Raw genomic sequence first — 8,918 nt, 5'->3', positions numbered from 1 at the left:
ATAAGAAAAAGGAATTGTTTGGTGGCAAATGAGTCAGTCCATCCTTTCTTGTGGCACCCAGAAATTGTATTTAGTCTGTAGATTATCATTATACTACTATAACATAGCATTATAATGACTTCATCAGTATCATATTTTCAACTACACTTCCGCTCCCTGTCATATTTACCATATTCCTATTCACTGTTAATTGTTTAAAGACCTATTAGGATATCGCATAGGCAACAATGCAGCTACTCCAATATATAAAGGTTTTACAGGTAGACATAGAAATTGTGTACAGTTTACATAAACTTCAGCAAATCCTATTTAAACCAGAGACTGAACTGTCTCCATCAATAAATGATGATTTGAGTGAAGATAAAACAACTACTAGAAAATCAATATTTAGTTATTATCCAAGGATACGGGCTGTTTTTATCTTTTTTCACATGAAATTACATAGTAATACATTCAGCATTTTGCTGCTTAGATTTTCGTCAGCAAATAATTTCTTATAAAAGCAAGTAGCAGGCCAGCTATCAGCGAAAGGCAGGCATCAAGCATCTCATTATTTGAGACACGAGAATCTAACGGGAAAATACTGCTGCTTCCAAATCTTTCCTTTGCTGTCTGTAGTTATTACTATTGCTAGGAATATGGTGCTTTTGAAAGGTGCTGGGCTGGCATCAACAGATGGCTGAAAACAGAACTTGTCCTCTGCACCCCCAGGACCAGGAAGAGCAGTGGCAGTACGACACGTGCCAGCCTGATGCTACGTACTACCAATTATACGCCATTTCTCATAATCCAGTTTTCCCTGTGTCCTCCAGTAGGACTTTTGTGTGCAGAGGTGCAGGCTCAGGATGTGTACACATCCGCTCAAACCTGGGAGGTCTACCTCTAGGAGTCAGATGGCAGGTTTGAAGCAAGTGGTTGAAGCAGGATGGGGTTTATTCATTTGGATGTCTGGTTTTCTGAATTATGGATGTCTGATCATTCTGAACTATGAACCTTTTTTGACAAGGCTAAAGGTTGGTCTTTAAAGTTGCTGCCTGTCCCAGGTCATTGGTGGTTGTTCGAAAATATTTTGGACCATCGCACTGCCTAAACATGACTATTCCAGCATTTGAGGTATGCAGACAAATGCACACAACCCCTAACCATAGCTTACAGAAGACTTCTAAACATGGCTGTTAAATGCACAGCCAGAGCTGACTCAAGGTTTCTCCACGACACAGGTAAAATTCAGTTTTCAGATGTGGAGTGGTAAAATTCCCTTTTGCCTAGCTCTTGCAGGTGCTATCCTCCTCCCCACAAAGCACCGGGGAAGTTCTGTGGAAAGGAATGGAAAACAGTGCTGTGCCTCATCGCCCTGCATTCCCCTGCCTGGCGCTGCGTCCCTGCTCTGGGAAGGAGATCAGTGGGCACTCCTGGCCAGAGTGGGGGCACGGAGAGCAGGAGTGAGGGTGCCAAACTCCCCAGCTTCTGGTGAGCACAGAAGCCCTGCATCTGCCCATCACTTCTGAAGTTGCCATATGGAGGACAGCAGGGAGTTTGGTGTGCAGCGGCAGCGGGAAGGCAATACAGATAAAGAGCCCCTCTTCCTCACTGCTGGGGCTCTATACTTACGGCATGGGCTCTTTCAGTATTTCAAATCTTCTTTGGGGTTTATTCACTTTCCATATGCACCAAACAGGTTAACTGGCCAGCTCATTAATATACTGCTATGCTACGGCTCGATCCTGAAGCTCTCACTCAGGCAATAAGCTACTGCATTGCATGAGATCAGCAGCGTAAGTAACAGCTGCCTAGCTCAGCCGTAACTCGAACCACATTATGAAACTTGAAGGCATAGAATGATTAACATAATTTCTGAAATCTAAAGAAAATTTAGCCATGGCTAATTTCCCCAGGCACTCTAGAAATACCTTTTTCTTGTTTAAGATGTATATAGGTCAGTCAAGTGTTATCAGGAACTAGCATTTAATGAGAAAGTTAATGCTTTCACTGCTTCAGTCATCAATTTTTCTAAAGCTGACTCTCTATTTTCAGAAATCTGGGTTTTTTTCATATAAACATATAAACAAGGAGCACAAGGTACACTATGGATGAGTAACCCCTGTCCTCATATTTCAGCAGGAGCCTCTGTCACTCCTCCTGTATGTAGCACTTGATCTCCCATTTACTAATTCTTTAAGGACTGACTTGACACTTTACAAGTCATCACAATTAAAAAGCAGAGCATAGCCAAGCTGTTTCAAAAGCACACTGAAAGCCCGTTCACTTTGTACCCCAGGCCCTCCAATCCTACTTTGATAGTGCGTATTGAACCAGACTAGCAAAGCGGTCTGCAACCTTCCAGTCCCGCACGTATTTTGAGCAAGAGAGGCTGGAGCGTTGTGACTGTGTGAGGGGAGAGAGCTGCCTTTTCCTAACCACTCTCTGAAGTGCACTTAGTATGAGGATGGTCTGGCTTGTGTTACGGGCATAGTTTCTACTGAATTTCTGACTTCTTTGCCTAGTGTCTGGAGTATCTATTACTTGTGATAAAGATCCCAGCACTCTTAGCTTGGAAGTTGCACAAGGCTACCTACCTACCTGCAGTCCTGCGTGTAAGGAGGAAAAAAAAACCCATGGAGTGCATTAGAGATTTTTCTCTTCTCTTAAAATGCCTAGCAAAAATCTTCTGTATAAAACTGAAAACAGTCACCTTCTGCAGCTGCAGCTTCCAATGGTACAAAAGGAAAAATCAATTCAAATTATACAGTAGGCAGTAGGACTGCCCATGGACCTTCTGTTCTCAGCATTTTCTAACCCTTGAAGTGACCAGTCAGCAATAGCCATCAAAGACAATGAAGCAAACACTTTTTAAAATGACGCATTAAACAGAGGTGTCACATCGTATGATCATGGTCTCTTCTAATCTGCTTTATTATCCAATTGTTCAATATGTACATACACTTGATCCAATGTGAGGGGGACTTTTCTTTCATTTTTTAAGGTTTTGGGGAGTAAATAATCAAATATCTGATTACAGATAAGGAAAAAAAAATTCAAGATATTGAGTAAGTTAGATGATGAAAAAATCAGAGTTGGAATGAATCCCAAGTGGTTTTCACTTGAAACTCTGCATTCACTGGGTCGAAACAGTCCGTTTCCTCACAGGACACTACAGATTTGGTACACAATGCTGTTCAGGAATGACTGTGGCAGCATACTGTATTCATAATGAACTATGAAGTACTATGCAGTAGAAACAGAAATTAGATACATTCTCTGCAGAGCTTGACAAAAGGTAAAATATAATAGAGTGTCATGACAAAAGAGAAAAACGAATGTATGCAGCTTATGGAAAAAGACTTTGCTACTAAGGTAAATGTTTCTGTTTATTACCTGCCACATACTGGTACCATTTCTCCAAAGTAGTAAACAACAATATGCTTCTGTTAGGAAAAACACTCATTTAAAGGGTGCAGCTTTAGAAACAAAATAGTATTAGTTTACATTTATTTTTAATTTAAATTTTCTGCAAGACTAATTTAACACATGACACCACACCATTTCAAAATGTTGTCCTAGGAGCTGCTGAAGTTCCCCAAGGTGGTGTTGAAGGCATCCAGTATTAACAGAGATAACAGCATTCTTCAATCTCAGATCATAAAATCAAAATACAATGTCAAGAAAAGACTGAATGAAACATCAAACTTACCAACAGCTATAAATGAAACTAGATTAAAGACATATAACCTCTAGGAAGAAGTGATTAAAAACGGCAAACTGTAAATTGATTGAAATGTGAATTCTGTACACAGAGCTGTGACTGTAGTTGCAGAAAGACTAAAGGGCATGGGCATGGTCTGCAAAGGGCACGCGTGTATAGAGGAGCGTGCTGCAGTCTCTGGTTCCAGAGACATCGGGGGAGATGATAACAATGCAAATAACCAGACTGGCAGTGCCGGGGCTGTGACTGAGTAGAAAGTGGCATTGGCCAAAGAGAACTTCTGAGAAAATTGAAAAAAGTTTCTTTACCAAGACTTCTGAAATCTTTCCAAGTTCTCAAAAAACAAATGGCAAAACTTTCTAAAACATCTAAAATGACTTCTTTAAACTAAAAATTAGTAACTAGCTGTCCATGGCATTTTGGTTTTTCATTGTTCCAGTAATACATAATGGTAGTCTCCTAACCTTATTTCAAGATAGCCTAAACTATAGGAAAAACATACGTTTACCAGAATGTGGAGTAACTGGAAAAATTGTCTGGTTTTGCTTTGAAAAGCCACGGGAAGGCTTTCCGTTTTTCTCCGAGAACCAGATGAGAGAAAAACAAATGGATGAGGAAAGCTAGCTACAGAAGAACTGCATTTATTAGGTGCAGAACTAGGTCAAATTGCATTAAGACCACATGCTTTATAAGGAAAAGCCCAAAAGTAAAGGAAGTGTGGAAAGGGATTCATTGCCTATCAAGCCTGGAGGAAGATAAAATGTGAAAACAATTAAATGTCTTAAAGATTACAGTATTACCAACATTAAGAATGTGTATTAAAAAGATTAACATAATTGACAATTATTTCATATTCTGTAAATTTAAAGTGTAAGGAACTGCAAGAGGCTAGAAATGGTAAACCAGTGTTGTCAAAAGAAAAAGCATTCTCTTCCTGCCTACATTTACTTGTCAAATATGTTACATCATGACTTTTTCAGTGAAAAACTGAGAGTTTGATTAAAGCAATTTCTATGGCCTCTGCTCGTTTTCCATTAAAAAAAAATACCAAATTTTCACTGAAAAATAATCTTAGGCTTTCATTGTTCAAAATGAAAATTGTAGTGGCTCTTCAGAAATAAGCCATTTTCTGATGCGGATATCTTTGGGTACCTTGGAAAGAGGCTTGGAAGTAAATTCATGATGAAATAACAAAGACAGGAATTGAGAGAAATGAAAGCAGCTTTGGAAAGTATGGCTGTGGAAACAAAGACAAATGAGTGTTTTAAAAAAATATTTATGCTAGGCTGATTCAAATAACATTGCAAGGCTTGTGAGTCATGAAAAGCAAGAAAGTAATAGGACCAAATAGGGAGCTGTCTCAGGAGATGGATAGAGCTCATCCTCTCCACCGTCCTTCCCCAAGTGATGCCCTCAGGACCTTGGGTGGCCAGCTGAGGAGGAACCATCCCCCAGTGAAGGGCAAGCTAAGCAGCCCCATGGTCCTACAAAGATGTTGTAAAACAGAACGGGCAATTAATGTAGGGAATCGTATGCACATGAGCTTCTGATTTCCTTACATCTGTTTGCCATAATAAGCAAGTAGTTAGGTCTCACTGCTCCATGTAACCAACCATCCAAGCTGTAAAGACAGTACTGAGAGAAAGAGACTCGTAGTTAAATTACTTGAGCAGACGAAACACAGAAAGAACATTTTAAATTAGCTGGGTTCAAATGCCAGCTCACTTCAGAAATTAGAATTAAATTTGATCTATCTCTCTCTTACACGTCTGTCAGTACCAGAAAATCACTAACTGGCAAAGAAACAAAACTGGCTGTTTGCTCTAGACTTGGGACAGCAGAGCTATTAGATTTCAGGAAAGTTTGGACTTCTTTTCAGAAGAGAAAATAGGGGAAAAAAAGGAAATTAGCTTGGCCTGGTTTCAGCTGGGATAGAATTAATTTTCTTCATAATAGTTGGTATAGTGCTATGTTTTGGATTTAGTATGAGAATAATGTTGATAACACACTGATGTTTTAGTTGTTGCTAAGTAGTGTTTATGATAGTCAAGGACTTTTCAGCTTTCCATGCTCTGCCAGGTGCATAAGAAGCTGGGAGGAGCATAACCAGGACAGCTGACCCAACTGACCAAAGGGATATTCCATACCATATGACGTCATGCTCAGCATATAAAGCTAGGGGAAGAAGAAGAAAAGGGGGATGTTTGGAGTGATAGCGTTTGTCTTCCCAAGTAACCGTTACGTGTGATGGAGCCCTGCTTTCCTGGAGATGGCTGAACACCTGCCTGCCGATGGGAAGTGGTGAATTAATTCCTTGTTTTGCTTTGCTTGCATGTGTGGCTTTTGCTTTATCTATTAAACTATCTTTATCTCAACCCACAAGTTTTCTCACTTTTGCCCCTCTGATTCTCTCCCCCATCCCATTGAGGGGGAGTGAGCGAGCGGCTGCATGGGGCTCAGTTGCCAGCTGGGGTTAAACCATGACATAGCTTTAAAAGAGAAAACCCCTCTATCAGAATGGTAAGAAAGAGAACTCAAATAGTGCATGTTACTGATAGGGAGAGAAAACATAAACAATATTATTAAGAAAGATAGTAATTATTTACAACAAATAGTAAAATGCATTCTTGTTGCTGCTGCCTGTGAGTTACTAGTGAATACAAACACAGTATTACTAATCATTATTCTGTGTAGTCATTGTTACATTCATGCTTCTTTATTTTGGTCCCAATCCTGTATTTTCCTCAAGATCAGGCCAGGGTGAGAAGAGCCCGTGGTATTCAGCTCCAGTGTGGACTGCAGGGTGAGCTGTTTATTCCTATCCTGGGTCAGACTGATGGTACACATCTGAAGAGAAGTCAGAAATACAGCACCGAGGGAATACCGTTGTTTCTTTCTTCTGTTGTTCTCTGGGATGTGAGCTCTCCTAAGAAGTGAGGTCATGTCAAAGACTGCCACGTCAGCCCCAGGTAACTTCTTGTCTGGTTCCCAAATCCAGCTGTGAGCCCAACAAGGAGCCTTCAAACGCTCTTTTCCTTTTTCTAACAAAGGCGACTCATGCAGAAAATGAGGCTGATGTGTGTCATGTTGTCAGAGGCTGCCTGGGGAGAGACATGCCAGCTGGCCAATCTGGACAAATGCAAGAGATTATTTATTTCCTTTACTTATCTGAAGCTAGCTTGTTGCACAGCCCCGGGTTGCACAGTGGACCAGAGGTATGTAAGCCTCTCTTCCCCTTTCGACATGGGTAGATCAGATATATCCTGTGGTGTCTAGGCAGATGAGAAGGAAACAAAAGTGTCCGCTGGCCTGGACCGTTTTGATTTCTTTTGGTCAGGGTAAGCAGAGTGATGCTGAGGGAATAGACTGATGCCAAGTCTATGTTAAATGGCACAAAGGTCTAACCTCAGGCATATATCAGCTTTGAAATAGCAGCAATCCCCTTCCCTTGTCTTTATGATGCATTTTTCTAACACCCCACTTACTCCTTCTCAAGAAGCAAAGGGAAGAAGTTACTGCTGCTGCGGTCCCTCAGACCAGCGATGTGAGACTGAGAGGAGTAGGGTCCAACTGACTTGTGAAGCATGCAACCAGCATAGACCGATCCTGCCCTAGGTTTTGCACAAAAACAACATATTGAATTTATTCTCCTTCGCTTCCTCTCTGCCATACACACTTAGGAGTCAGAGAAAGTAATCAATGAAAGAACAGTGGCTCCAATTACAGTCTGTTTCCTGACTTGTTCCAGGATAATACTCACACTGAGACAAATGGCAAAGCTGTAGCTTACCCACAGTCTTTAAAGAATCTGTCTTTTCTACCATTTAGAATAAATTTAAACTACAATTGAGGGCAATTTAGTGCTGGTAGCTGATTGACTGTCTTTTAAGTCTGGTGTGATTTTTAACCACTATATTGCATTATTATTATTTTGCATCTCGTGGCATGGAGTTAATTTTACATTATCCAGAGTATTTAGGGAGAGAAGAAGGAGAGCACGATATAGCATAAAGCAAAGCAAAAAGACATCTCTACATTAGGCTGTAAGCATGTACACTGAGAAAAGAAAGGTCAGTGACTCTGTAACCTACGCTTAGGCTCCAGCAGGGGCTGATGTGAGCCGGCACACTCATAAAACCTCATGCGATGTGACGCCAAAGTACCAGTTTCTGGGAGGACCCAGGTAATTCACCAGAGATCATTACTAGCTGACTGTGTTTTCCTTTCTCCTTCCATAACCAATTACAGGATGCTCCCCACTTACACTCCTAGGAAAACATGTGTTTTCCCTTTCTGTTTCCCTGGTGCCTCAAGCCATGATTCAATACAGTGAGCGCTCCGGCAGCACCAGCAGCAGCTCCAGAGAACTCCAGCCTTGGCCCCATTCCTGGATGCTTGTCCCCCGTCCCATGCTCCAGGGAGAGCAGACAAGGGGAACCCATCTGGGGTGAGGTATTCCCCACACCAGAGATGGTATTTTTATTCAACTTTGGTCATTTTCCCAATCTTGTTCCTGGCAGAGTGGGGCAGAAAGGAGTCACATATAATATTCTTGCTGTCCAGGAAGATTACAACATGTTCAGCATATGCCCTGGATCTTTACCGTTGACTTCTAGAAACAGGAAATCTTGTAAAATATTCAACAGCCTGTATTACTCTAGGACCAGCCTGAGTTATAACAATATAAAGATGTAATGTTGTCTAAATTTATTTTTCAAAGGAGAATGAATAACACAAAGTCCTGTGACTATGCGTTTACATTAAAATTCAAACTAGCAGCTTTTTTCCTGCTAACTTTCTACTAACATGCAATAGTTAAATTTTAATTGTGTCATGTTCATGAAAAATGAAATTGCACAGTTTATGTACCAGTACTTTCAAAGCTAATTTTGACTTTCTCCTGAGGTGAACGTAGCTGAAGAGTTTGCATTTACAGAACTGATCTGCACAGCAATAATTAATCCAAGTACTTTAAATGATGAGAAATCGCAGGGAAGAATTTGCCATCAGTGAACCTGGACGGTTAAAAAATGGAACGCCTCCTTCCCCAAATCCAATATAATTAAAGAATGATAGTAAGAATCTCGATTATCATGTTCCATAACGAGAAAATGATTCGTTTCTGGAACAAGTTCTTCATTACAGATTATTTCTTCAGCTCTGGTATTTTCAGCCTTCACTGCAGCCAGCTGCAGTTAGAATGCTGAGATCCCAC

The sequence above is a fragment of the Calonectris borealis genome, chromosome 4, assembly GCF_964195595.1.
Source record: "Calonectris borealis chromosome 4, bCalBor7.hap1.2, whole genome shotgun sequence".
In the NCBI taxonomy this organism is placed as follows: domain Eukaryota; kingdom Metazoa; phylum Chordata; class Aves; order Procellariiformes; family Procellariidae; genus Calonectris; species Calonectris borealis.
This window is presented reverse-complemented; position numbering follows the sequence as displayed.